At 32.4% G+C, this 14,799-nt stretch overlaps 1 protein-coding gene across 7 annotated transcripts in view; it reads left to right on the forward strand.

Moving 5' to 3' along the window:
* Positions 1–14,799, forward strand: part of LOC126833197 (sphingomyelin phosphodiesterase) — a 79,266-nt gene that overhangs the window by 18,820 nt on the left and 45,647 nt on the right. For 5 of the 7 annotated variants that reach the window (XM_050564382.1, XM_050564391.1, XM_050564364.1 and 2 more), the window contains one exon: positions 3,286–3,439. The exons of 1 other annotated variant lie outside the window; for it this stretch is intronic. The gene's annotated coding sequence lies outside the window, so the exon portion shown is untranslated. Of the gene's footprint in view, positions 1–3,285; positions 3,440–14,799 lie in introns of those variants that run through there. One more of the 7 variants, XM_050564418.1, reaches the window with a different exon arrangement.

Below are 14,799 nucleotides of genomic sequence, written 5' to 3' on the forward strand. Positions count from 1 at the left end.
AGATTGTCTTATGGTTTTTATGCGAAAAATTATATTACTCCGGGCCACTGGTAGGAGGTACATATATCTAATGGCGTTTGTAAAGTAATTGCGCGCGTTTTTTGGACAACGATCAATTATTACAGGTCAACACACTGTGGTCAATACACTGTCTCTGAGTGTCCGTATGCCGAACGGTGAGTAACACCCGTCGCATCGGTGAGAAGTTCAACAAATTCTGCATAATCGGTTTCATTAGTAAGTCCATAAACGGCTACTTTAATTACCATTAAACGACCGACTAAACCGCGCCGGGAACACGTTTTCAATATTTTGCACTTTTTTTTTTTTTTTTTTATGTAAAAACGATTTAAATCAAACCGACTAATTAGACAACAGAATGGTCGCGTTGAAAATAACAAATCGGATAATCCGAGTAATCCGTGTTGGATCACCTCGCCGTTTGGCAGACCGGTAGAGACCACAGTGTGTTGACCTGTAGTACAATTACTGATCGTTGTCCAAAACCGTGCGCAATTACTTTACAAACGATACTAAGTGTACCTCCTACCAGTCGGCCAGAGTTAATAATAATTTTTTCGCATAAACCATAAAACAATCTATTGGAAAATCAAAACAGAGCCAGTACACATGGGTACTGGCGAGGGGCGAGGGAAGTCACGGGTCTATATTTTGAATTGATTAAGACGCTGAAGTGATAAAAGCACTGTACCGGCTATAATGTGCTTGAAATAATATGTTGACTATTAAAAGAGGCCTAGACTAGAATAGATTTACTGCCGTTGTTACCCATAGGCCTTGTATATTATGTACAACAACACAAGGCGACTGTTTTCCAGACACCTGTTGATTCACCCACACGTGTCTAGAAATTTACAAAAAAATTAATTAAGAAAATAAAGGAAGAGTTTCGAATTGAAAAACATAGGGCGCTTGTAGAATGATTGAGTGTCAATTCAGTTTGCAAGCTTTTCTTGATATAAACAAAAAAGGGTGCAGGGAAAAAACGTTTAAATAATGGTAAAAAATGTTTTAAAATGTTAAAATAATTCTTAAAAACTTTTAATTTTTCAATTTGTAACGTGTTTAAAGAACAGATTAGGTTCGCATCGAAACGAAATTTTAATTGAACAACAAAGTGACCATTTTTTTAAAACAGCTACTTGTTTTTTCTCTGTTTTTTTTCCCTTGTTTTTTTATCTATATACCTACATACATGTATAAGAATATTCTATATTTATAATATTTATTAAAATATATTCTTTTTTTTTTTGCACGGAGTGATAGCGATTTTAAAATAACTTAAGCTGTAATAAAAAAATAATCGCCTTCCAGACAATTTAATTGCCGTATGAAATATCTAATTTGATTTTTCAACGACAGCTTATGCGCAATTAGTGTGCAAATTTTATTCATACAATATCGTTATGATTTACTAGGTAAATAAAAACTGGTCAATTGAAATACCGGTTTTAATTTTTTTCAAATCGTAAATATTCAATTATTCAAAAGCAATATTATTTTTCTGAGTGCAACGCAGATATAAAAAATAAAAGCTGTTGCAATGCACAGCCTTCCTTTACCTAAAATTACTTATTTTTTTTTTTTTAAACGAGTTAGGTTAGGTTCATCATAAAACTAAATGCATAATGGTGTACATTTTTATACCTCTTCCTGCATGTATTCAGTTGGTAATTTTTGTATATAAAATATATAAAAAATAAATTGTATCATAAAAAAAACTAATAAATATTCTACTTATGGAATATATTTATAGAAAAAACCCTTCTCGGATGGATTTTTTTAAAACAAATCTGGCTAACGAATTTACACATTAACATTGTTCACATTGAATTGTGGTTCTGGGAGATTGCACACCCTTCACAGAATGACACCAATAAAATATACCTATCTGATTGTCTTGGAAGTATTTGAAAGATTGGAAAATCAAAATCACTTGTGGCTGTCCTTACCAGTTTGTCGTTGTTTGGCTATCATTTAAGAGGAATTTTGCCTATAGTTTTAGCATTTCCAAACTATAAACTTTAAACTAAACAGCCCACATTATGGTCCAATTATGGTTTAAGCGCTCAAAATTAGTATTGCTAAATATTTTTGCTGTACCTAAATCATGTCGTTTAATAGTTTATTATTTTTAATTTAATCATATTTTATTTGCTACAACTTTTAATGAAATTTTTTATGTTATCGATAACGATTCGATCGACCTTCGGTTTAATTTAAAATTGCTAATAACACACTATTATGCTTACTTTCCTATTTGATTTCCATACTTACTACATAAATTAAATCATACGGTTTTTATTAGAATCCTCACCGTCGAATGAAAATAAAATTTAGTAGCAGACAAATAAAATTTAAAAAAAAAATGTTAATTTGGACTTTGACTTTATTGCTTTTGTCGACTTAATAAATAGTGTAATCGGCACCATTAAAACGTGCGGCCATTAGAGTAAAAAATTAAAATTTTCTATGCATAAATTGTAATACTATGGCTGGCCAAAGATGATTTAAAATACATTCTGGTTTTTCAAGAAGAAAAAATAATAACATTATAAAATAATGTTAATAATAATGATCAATACGTTTTATGTTTCTCCGTAGGTACACAAATTCGCTACGTTCCACTTTTTTTTTTATACACAAGTATACAGTATATACATATATATAATACATAAATATTTAAAAAAATCACCGTTATGCTATTTTTACAGTCCAAACGCGCCACCGTCGAAAATCGGGTTACAGCTGAATATGTTAACTTACAAATTTTTAACCGAGCCCAAATTGTACAATATATATTTTAAATGAAGACATTTTTTTTTTTGCACCAACGTAACAAGTTTGAGTAATCAATTTAGTATTTTTTTTTACAGTTGAATATAATATGGAAAAAACCGAGGGTCTTATATTTAATCGCACAGCGTTCCGTTGTTTATTGCAAAAATAATATCAATATTTGATCCTTTGATCGAAGGCGTTAAATTTGATCAACTCTGCCCTCGGGGAAAATTTTTGTTATTTAGCACAAATTTAGCACTTAAATTGAAGGGAAAAAAAATTATTATTCCAACTTCGACGCGTAGCCGAAAACGTCAATGGAAGATATTTTGTTAAATACCTAATTATGTATTTTGCCAATTATTATTATGCGCTCGGCACGCGTGTTAACGCGAGACGAGCGACACGTCCAAAGATGCACATCCGTTCAATAAAAAGTATATTTATTGTTGTTTTTTTTTTTTTTTTTGCTCATTGTTTCAGTTGACAATAACGGCCGGCGGGCGTTGTGCGAATCTCGTCGAATAATATGATACTTCCTTCGCGGGTGATGATATCATACTAATATTCAACACCAGTGGCCTGGCCATCAGAATCGAAATCGCGCATTACGACAAAACCAAAAAAAAAATCCCAGGTAAGCGTTATTTTAGTTTAAAAAAAAAGTAACAATAAAAACGACTCGTTGCGGGATCAGCGTTCTGTGAAATTGAATATAGTTTTAGTGGCGCCTAACGCGTTCCACTCCACGGGGTCAATGTGTAGCGTATTAAAAAAAAAAACAACAATAATAATAAATTAAAAATATAAGACAATATGTTTCTGGGAAAATCAATCAATAGCGCTCGGAATTAAGATTTAAAAACAATGTTTTGTTTTGATACTTGGCGGTTCCCAGGAATTTTAATTAAGGCGTCGGGATGAAATTTCATAAGGAAAATTCGCTAGCGACACAAACGTCAGAGAATAATATAGATTGAGACGGTTTGGGATTGTCAAAAGTAGGGAACAAGGGGGATTCATAGATTAATGATGTCAGTATTATTTTATAATCATATGCCGCACATGCGTAGAATATTGTATCTTATTAGTTTTTAGGTCCATTTCAATAGTGTTTCTTGCCTTACTGACATAACGTTTAAAAAATTCCTCCTCCAATCGCCTATCTACCTTCTTGCACTATTGCAAGCATTTAAATGCACTTACATGTCTTAAATTGCAGTTAATATCACTGACCTATCTGAATTCGCCCCTTTTTTTTTCATGACCGTATAACTACTGCAAATAGAATGTTTTGATCTGTAATACATCACACGGAAAAGACAAAAAATAGATCATTTTTCTTGTATACTTTTATCTCTAATAAGTCAGGGTCTGATACATATCGTTTGCGCCAACCGAGTGAAGTGATAGTAAATTTATTACATCTCGTTATGTTGTCTGTTTTCGAAATAACGCTAAGGTCGAGGCCAAGCAGTTTAAGATTGTTAAATAAAACACAAACGCCACCACAGCTCACCACATATATAATTTATAAACAGCTGTCAGTTCCGTTCGCCGTGAAAATACCGGAAGCCATTCCGGGTTTTTGTAACCGCACATTAGCCGCCAAGGAGATAATGCAAATTCAGGTTAGGTTGGAATAATAATATGTGTGACTTGATCGATAGGAATAATTATCAATTGGTATTATCAATACGGACAAACAAACGTCATGCCATAATTGCTTGGAAAACGTTTAGTGAATTTTAATACTACCATTTCTACCCTTGAAACTATCGAACGACGTGTCCTCGATGGACACGAAGACCTAAACAAATATATTGCTGAATAATAAAAACGAGAATTCAAAATAATATATAAATATAATAATAACTGACACAAAAGTAAAATATCTACACATTTTTAAGGCATTTTTGGACAGTGATAAATGACTTTCTGATTACATTTTATCGGTTGCATCAACGTAATCGTGATTAAAAGTTAATCATTCGATCATTTTCCAAAAGTAATTCAATCAGTAATCACGATTACATTTTTTTTACCACCTTAAGGTTTTGTTTATTATATATTCTTTACTACAGGGTGATTCATTAAGGATAAGACACTTATTTTCTCTTTAAGTAATTTGTAGTTTTTCATTTTATGTTAACCTACAACCTTAAACAATATTCTATTTACTTTTACCTTAATAACTATCATATTAAATCGCAATTACTATTGAATTATTAATGTACAATTAGTACACTATACCTATGTGATTTGTTTTCAGAATAACGACCACAATATTAATCATAGTTAATTAAGATACGGCCGATTACAATTATTAATGAAATATAAGATCATAATTTGCCCAACATTGATTTTTAGAGAAATGACTTGCGAACGTTATGATTAATGTAATATCATGAAACAGTTTTCTAGGAACTAGTTTGTTTATTAGACCAATCGAATAGTGCAAAAACCATCATTAAATGCGTACAATCCCATCGGCTTTGTCTTAACAAATATTGAAACAATGAACCCAGAGGTATATTTTGTAGATTAATTGTATTGTCAGCTCACAATGCAATTTAAAAAAAAACAGATAAACCAAACAATGCCGAGCAGCGAGACATAACCGCCATTTTTATCATAATGATTGATTTACAATTAATTATAGACCACAGACAATAGACGATTAAACTAAATTCCTAACAAAGTGTATTTTCGTTTTTTCTCTTATCTCGAATTACTCTTTGTTAGTTGGCTTGTTTATTTAAATGCGTTTGCTATTTTTGTGACTTTTTTTTTTTTCAACGTCCTTTCTGTAGATCAAGCCAAATTTGTGAAGTGAAGTGTCATAAATATTTTTTATATGAACTTACTTATTCCTCCCGTCGGTCTAACTACATTTGGAAATATTCGGTAAAAAAATGCTAACCTAAAGAATTGAAAATGCTAGTGAAATATTTAATTAAAACTATTTCACCAGAACAAGTACTATACTATACATTATATTAAAAAAGCAATATTTCAGTGCATAATTAGGTACACGATAATTTATTATCGTCACCGTTAAGACTTAAGCACCAGAGTAAAATGTGAAATGTTTAAACCTTGATTTTATATTCGGTCACATGTATGTATATTTCCTTTGTTATAAGTTGAGTAAAACTGACCAAAATAAACGTACTTGCGGTAATATAATAATATAATATTTTTATAAACGATCATTGACGTATATGTTATTTATTGATTTTAATCAAACAAATGTTTTTAGTGTCGACGTACATTTTTTTTAGTCTACGTGTACATAACAAGGTTGTGAATCGTTGGTCGGGTGACAAATTATTGTATTTCAATTATTCCTGATCGTTATACTTCCCGTGTCGTCGTATGCGAAGCCCAAATTTGAAAACCAACTGCCCAAGATATCGCCAATGTAACAATCGATTTCGTGTACTACATAATCCAACATGTTCATTGCCTGCGGTATCAACTGGTTGTTCTTTTTGTACAGGAAATCTTCGATTATATTCTCTGTGGTCCATTCTCTGTGCGACGGAACGATGCAATAGCTGGCCGAAAACCAACTTATGTGTTCGTTGTATACATCCGCGATACATTGGCTAATGTATTTCAATTCGCGATCGATGCCGTTCTCGTCGAAACCGCGTGTGGACCATTTCGACAACATACTCGGCCGGATAGTTTCTGTAAAACGGGTCAACATCTGCGTGGCGACCACTACTCTGTGCTCGGGGTTCGTTTGCCCGCCCATCGAGTAAACGAGGTCCAGCGCTTCTTTCATGCATTTGAACACGGGCGACACGCTCTGGAGTTTGATCAGCACCATATCGAAACAATCGTAATACCGTTTGAACCAATGCGCGGACGACCTTTTTTCATTTTGGCAAATCTCTATTAAATGTCCCACCAGACGGCTGTAGTTGTAAAAAATCTTGGAGTACTTACACACGAGCACGATCCAGATCTCCATGTATTTATCCACGACGTTGGATACGTCGATCGGGTTCCGGTTCGACTTCATGGCTTCGAGCATTACGGATATGGGATCCGCGATTACTTGGCAATTATTGTTATAGACTATGATTTTAACGTCCATGAACCGCCATCCAGAATGTTGCACCAACCTGTTTAGATTGTTGGCTAGTTCGGTTTTTTGCAAATCGCTCATATCGTCTGAAACGACGCGTGTAAAACCAAAAACAGCCACCCAAACCAGTATTGAAACCAACGTTTGTGTATGCATTTTATGGTAACGTCCAAAATTTTTAAAAAAAATAGCACTATTCGACCAAAAAACTTAAACTGAACAACGCGGTGTTTCAAAAATGTAATTACAATTTTCATTTTTTTGTTTAAACACATGGTGAAATTGTTTGCCAGTACCGCCCGTCGAGTTTTTGATTTACACGCAAATCGACAAATAACAGACAAAAAATCGGTTATTATTTTCCTTGTAAAAAAACTAAAAGTTAATAACTGTATTGCATATAAAATTCTACTTAAAATTTTTCTCTTCTCTTTTTTTTTTTTATTAACTTTGGTCAGGTTTGGAATATTATCGATGTCATAAATAGGTACTGCTGTAAGTTTTTGTTTGATTAGACCATGATTTTAGAGCTGAAAATTAGACCGAAGATAAGTATTTTATATACCTATAACTTGTATATAAAATACTATAGTCCAAATTGATTTGTATTGACGTAACTCACCATTAATTTAATGTTTAAGGCTCATTAACAAACAGATACGGTTAACTGCGATAAAATGGTCAATCTAATTCTTCAGCAACTGAGGCTGATTTAAATTCACATTAACCGAATGTTCAACAAACATAATTGGTAACATTAACTAGGTAAGCCCAAGCCTTCGTCAGTATTGTTGTACATCTACACATAGAGAAATTCATTTTTTCATGAGATACGAAGCTGCTGAAATTCTATTTGAAATATTATTATGACTTCAGATGAATGATAATTTATTTTTGTTAATGTTATTGACGTTAAGTTATTATTATAATGGACTTATCGCCAATCAATAATTAACTGGTCCAAAATTAGTTTTACATTTTGAAAATAAATGATAAAAAATTGTACTGAATTTTCAAAAATGTATTCGCAATTTTTTATTTAAACACATGCTGATTTTGATTTACAAGCAACACGACAAATAACAGACAAATAAACAATTATGATTTTATCTCTAAACAAATATAATAATTAACAATTATAATGCTAATAAAATTGTATTAATTGTTTTAATAAGACTTATATTTTTTAACATCTTTTATTTATTCATCATCTAAGTGTGTTTCGTATTCACTTAATATATTTTAGTCTACGTGTACATAATGAGGTTGTAAAATAAAATGCCACGTTGACACATTTTGCTTGATATAAAGTTGTTAGTATGAAATTGTTTTAAAGAGAAATATATACTTAAGACCGAATGAATACAGTATTATGTTGATTAATTTACACTGTAAACCGCTACTGCGGTGTTAATTATATTTTAAGTATTCCTGATCGTGACATTTCCCGTGTCGTCGTATGCAAAACCCAAATTGACGAACCAACTGCCAAAGATGTCATCAGCGTACCAATCGACTTCGTTCTTTACATATTCCAACAAAGTCGCCTCCTGCGGTATCCTCTGGATTATCTTTTTGTACTGGTAATCTCTGATTAAATTCTCTGCAGTCCATTCTTTGTGTAACGGAATTATGCAATTACGGGAAATATACATATTTATGTAACTCTTGAATACATCATTGAAATATTCGCTAATATATTTTATTTCGAGATCAACTGATTTCTCGTCGATACCTTGTTGGGAATATTTCAACACTGTGTTTGGCGGAAAAGTTTTAGTAAACTCGGCTAATTTTTCGTAAGCGGCGCTTACGTTATGCTTAGGTTTCGTCGGCGGATCTAGCGAGCTAATCAAGTCCAACGCGTCTGCTAGGTTCCCGAGACTCGGCGACAAGTTGTGGAGTTTGGTCAGCACCGAATCAAAACAATGGTAATACCTTTGAAGTGAGAAATCGGTCGTTGAATTATCTACCTTTATTTTTTCATTTCGGCAAACCCGTATTAAATGTTGTAAGAATATCCTGTACTTAATAAGTACCTCCGCATACTTACACCTGAGCACAGTCCAAATCTCCTCGTATCTTTCCTGGACGTTGAATTCATCGACGGGATTCCGGTTCGACCATATGGCCTCGAGTATTTCGGACATCGGATCCTTGTTTGTTTTATTTTTTATGATTTTAACGTCTTCCATAAACCGCCATCCCGAGTGATGAACCAACATGTTTAATTTCTTAACGAGTCCCGATAATTGTAAGTCTTCCGATACAACGGTTGAGATAGCAAATACAGAACCTAAAACTAGTACTGAAATCAGCGTTTGCGAATGCATTGTCGTAACGTCTAAGAACAAAAAACAATAGCACAATTCGATGCGAAAAACTTTAACTGACGAACACAGGGTTCAAAAATTTGATTACGGTTTTAATTCATTTCATTTTTTGTTTAAACACATGCTGAAACTGTTTACCAATAATATTCACGTCGAGCTTTTGATTTACAAGCACTACGACGAATAAACAATTATTATTTTATCCGTAAAAAAAAACTTATAATTAATATTTGTATTGCAGATAAAATTGTATTTATTGTTTTTAAAAGACACATTTTTTTTAACAGTTTTCATTTGTGTCTATCGTGTTTGCTTAAATCATTTAGTCTACGTGTACATGTATGAGGTTGTAACATAAAATGCCACGTTGACGCATTTTGATTGATATCAAGTTGTTAATTTATATTTTTTTTTGAACAAAAATACAAAATATTATGTTAGATTAATCTACACTGTAAATAGGTACTTCGGTGCAAAACTTAATTTAAGCATTCCTGATTATGACATTTCCCGTGCCGTCGTATGCGAAGCCCAAATCGAAGTACCAACTGCCTAAGATATCACCGACATAATGGTCGATTTCATTATTCACATATTCCAACAAAGTCGTTTCCTGTGGTATCTTCTGGATGCTCTTTTTGTATTCATAATCTTTGTGTAAATTCTGGTTAGTCCATTCTCTGTGCAACGGCATGACGCAGTAACGGGTGACAAACCAATTAACGTTCTTGTTGAATACGTCTATGATAAATTTGCTTATGGATTTTAATTCTCCGTCGACCAAGTCCTCGTCGATACGGTGTCCGGACAATTTCGACAACGTGCTTGGCCGTATGGTCCCAGTAAAATCGGTTAGTTTTTCAAAGGCTATCATTATGCTTTGCTTGGGTTTCGACGGCTGACCCATCGAGTGAAAAAAGTCCAACGCGTTTTTCATGCATTTCAACATGGGCGACACACTGTGCAATTTGATCAGCACCCGATCAAAACAATCGTAATACCTTTGCAGCCTAGTGTCAGCCTTTCTTTTTTCACTTCGGCAAATCCGTATTAAATGTTGTAAGAAAATCCTGTACTTGATAATAACCTCGGCGTACCTACACCTCAACACGAACCAGATCTCCGTGTATCTTTCCATGGCGTTGAATTCGACGACCGCATTCTGGTTGGACGATACGGCTCCGAGAATTTCGGACATAGGATCCGTGATTATTTGCCGATGATTTATATATGTTATGATTCTAACGTTTCCCATGAACCGCCATCCTGAATGACGCACCAACATGTTTAGTTTATTAGCCAGTTCCGATCTTGATGCATCTTCCGACACAACGCTTGTGATAGCAAATGCAGCACCCAAAACTAGTATTGCAATCAACGTTTGCCAATGCATTGTCATAGCGTCTAAAAAACAACACACATTAGCACCATTCGATTGGAAAAACTTTAACTGAAGAACGTAGGGTTCAAAAATTTGATTAGTTAAAGTTTTTATTTAAACACATGCCAAACTATTTGCCAATAATATTTGTGTCGATGTTTAATCAAGATGAATCAATACATATGTTGCTACTAACATTGCCTCAAACCCGCAATGGTTGACATTTTTTATATATTTTTTAGGTGCAAATTAAAGTTTCAAGGTCTGAGAATCATCCTGAAAAAAGGTCTATTATGTATCTATATCTTACAAAAATAAAAACTTTATTCAAAGTTTTTATTACACATTCAAATATTTTTTTTTATTATGATCAACACAACTGCTGAAATTCTATTTGAAAAATTAATATAACCTCGGAAAAACCTAATTTATTTTTGTAAAAATAATTGACTTTTCATCAATTAAATATTAGCTGATCCAATATGATTTTTATAAACTTTAAGATAAATTTAAAAAGAACTGTACTTATATTGTTCTTCAAGGTTTTCGATGAAACTATTCAAAGACTAACAGAGAGAGTGCAAAGTAAAAACTTAGTTACGACAGTACTTGGAAATATAATAATATAATTTAATAAACTATTATTGACAATACATGGTATTTATTAATTTTAAAATACAAGTGTTTTTCGTTCCTTAGTGTTTTACATGTTTGCTTAAATTATTGTAAAATAAAATGCCACGTTGACACATTTTGCTTGATATCAAGTCGCTATCATATAATTTAATGTTTTAAACAAAAGTATCCACATAAGTCGGAAATACACAATATTATGTTGAGTTTATCTACACTGTCAATCGGTACCACGGTGGTTATTATATTCGATTAATTCCTGATTATGACATTTCCCATGCCGTCGTGTGCGAAGCCTAAATCGAAGTACCAACTGCCTATGATATCACCGACATAATCATCGATTTCATTATTTACAAATTCCAACTTGGTCATTTCCTGCGGTATCAGCTGGTTGCTCTTTTTGTACAGAAAACCTTCGATTAAATTCTCTGTAGTCCATTCTCTGCGTGACGGAACGATGCAATAACGGTTTAAAAACCAATTAATGTTCTTATCACATACTTCCACGATGTATTCGCTTATGGCTTTCATTTCGAGGTCAATTAATTTCTCATCGAGAACGTTTTCGGGCCAAATCGACAATATATTCCACCGTATAGTTTTAGTGAAATTGGCCAACATCTGCGTGGCGACCATTATTTTGTGCTAAGGTTTTGATTGCTGACCTATCGAGTAAACGAGGTCCAACGCTTCTGTCATGCATTTGAATATCAGTGACACGCTTTGGAGTTTGTTCAGCACCATATCAAAACAATCGTAATACCTTTTCAACCAAAAGCCGGACGTTGTTTTTTCATTTTGGCAAACCCCTATTAAAAGTTCTATGAGAACCCTATAGTTATGCACAATCTGGGCGTATCTACACATGAGCACGATCCAGATCTCCATGTATTTACCCACAACGTTGGATTTGTCGATCGGGTCCCGGTTCGACGATATGGCTTCGAGCATTACGGATATGGGATCCTTACAACTCAAATAAAACATTTACTTGAGGTGAGTTTAACATTACTTAGAACAAAAGAAATTATTTTTTTAAATTCCTATTTTTATTTTGTTAGATTTTGTTAAGAAGACGCTACCTACTCCCTCGTAATTGTTCCTCGACAATTGGTTTTGCGCGGTCAAGAATGTGAGGGTGGTATTTAGAGTAGCCGTATACAATTTTTACAACGGATAGAGAAGAACTTTATCTACGGATTAGCGTTTTTGTTTTTGAATACTTAAGCACAATCAAAATTACTCGTTCGTAAGCATTCATTATTTTTTCCTTTATTAATTTGTTTTAAAAAAAATATTTAGTATAGATATCAAAAAAATCTACCCATGGATAAAGTTCTTTACTATACAACGTGAACATTTGATAAATTTACTGTTCATACTTGTCCCGCCCAAAGCAGTTTTGATGGGAAAAAAATTGTAGTTTATCTTAGAGAAATGACGTTATAATTTGACAAAAAAAAATGGCAATCACCAAAGTATACTCATTACTGTATTAATAAGTATACATTATGGTTAAAACTCAAGTGAGAGATTTTTCGACAAATTGCCTATACTTTACGCCTTAAAAATAGTCTGGGTCAATTCAAGCAGCCTGTTAATGAGTTTGTATACGGTCTGTTTTTAAGGAGTTTTGTATAAACAACATTTAAGAAAAATTTCCGACTAGTTTAAAACATTATATTATCCGATAACAACTTGATATCAAGCAAAATGTGCCGACGTGGAATTTTATTTTACAACCTTATACATGTACCTACACGCAGATTAGAATAATTTAAGTAAACACAATTAACACTTAAAGTTACACAAATAAAATAAACTGTTAAGAAAATCTGTATTTATAAATAAATAAATAACACATACTGTCAATAATCGTTTATACGATTTTATTCTCACACTTTTATAGTACGTTCATAGCTTAATTTTTAACTCGCACACGCTCTTAGAGGCCATTCGAGGATAGGGTCATGCCTAACAAATATTAAGCATAAAACTATAAATTTACCTTTGGCCAGTTTAACATAACTTAGAACAAAGGAAATAATTTTTTTAAATACCTGTTTTTATTTTAATAGATTTTGTTAAAGGGATTGCATGAGGCCTGTTTTTAAGGAGTTCTGTATAGGCAATATTTAAGACAAATGGCGGTTTAATACATTTCGACCATGCCATTTAATTAAACGAATAATTTGTACATACTTTAAAGTATTATTTTTTAATGTAAATAACCTTGTCTTTGAGACGAAGCCATTTTAGTTTATTTTCGACCAAAAGCCAGACAAATTTTCGACTACACAGATGGTCCAATTTAAATTCTGTAAAGAGATCCTAGTTCTTCGGCTACTTTACTATGTTAGGTAGGGAGCCGTATATCATTTGAAAATTTCAGCTTCTTGTAATAAAAATAAATACAATTTGCTTTTTTTCAAAATTAAAACCTAATTATTTTACATAAATAGAGCAAAATATAAAAAAAAAATCTGTTTTCTACATAACCTGGTTGAGTTACCAAAACTCAGAATTACTTTACAGAATTGAATTAGGACCTATCTAAGTAGTCGAAATTTTGTCTCGCTTTATAGTCTAAAGCGTTAAAAAAACAGACCCCACAAGCATTCCTCTTAAGAGGAATTTCTCAGGAGTAAAGTATAGGCAATTTTTCGAAAAATCTTTAACTAGAGTTTTAACTATAATTTATACTTATTATTACAGTAATGAGTATACTTTATTGATTGCTATTTTTTTTTGTCAGATTATCACAGTTATTTCTCTAGGATAAATTACAATTTTTTTCCCATCAAAACTGCTTTACGCGGGACAAGTATGTAATGCCAGTATATGAACAGTAAATTTACCAAATTTTCACATTGTATATAAAAGAACTTTATCCATGGGGTAGATTTTTAATTTTTTTGATATCTATACTTAATATTTTTTTTAAAACAAATTAATAAAGGAAAAAATAATGAATGCTTACGAACGAGAAATTTTGATTGTGCTTAAGTATTCAAAAAACTAAAAACGCTAATCCGTAGATAAAGTTCTTCTCTATCCGTTGTAAAAATTGTATACGGCTACTCTAAATACCACCCTCACATTCTTGACCCCGCAAAACCATTTTTCGTGGATAAATTACGGGTAAGTAGCGTCTTCTTAACAAAATAAAAACAGGTATTTATAAAAATAATTTCCTTGTTCTATGTACTGTTACACTGATCTCAAGTAAATGTATAATTTAAGTTTAATTTTTATTAGGCATGACCCTATCCACGAATAGTCTCGAGGAGCGTGATTGAGTTCAAAATTAATCTATGAACGTACTCGGTAATATAAGAATATAATTTTGTAATCGTTTTTTGACAATATATTTTATTTATTAATTTTACCATACATATTTTCTGAACAGCTATTATTTCAGTTTTTTATGTTTAAAATTATTATTTCCGAAAAATTCTGTTTCAGCGATTTTTCTTTAAGTGTTATTTGTGTTTACTTAAATCATTTTAATGTACGTGTACATTGATAAGGTGATAAAATAAAATGCT

This window comes from Adelges cooleyi, unplaced genomic scaffold (genome assembly GCF_023614345.1).
Source record: "Adelges cooleyi isolate 19-005CV unplaced genomic scaffold, UGA_ACOO_1.1 ACOO_flye_CR_arks_rails_tigmint_CR_PRNA_1, whole genome shotgun sequence".
In the NCBI taxonomy this organism is placed as follows: domain Eukaryota; kingdom Metazoa; phylum Arthropoda; class Insecta; order Hemiptera; family Adelgidae; genus Adelges; species Adelges cooleyi.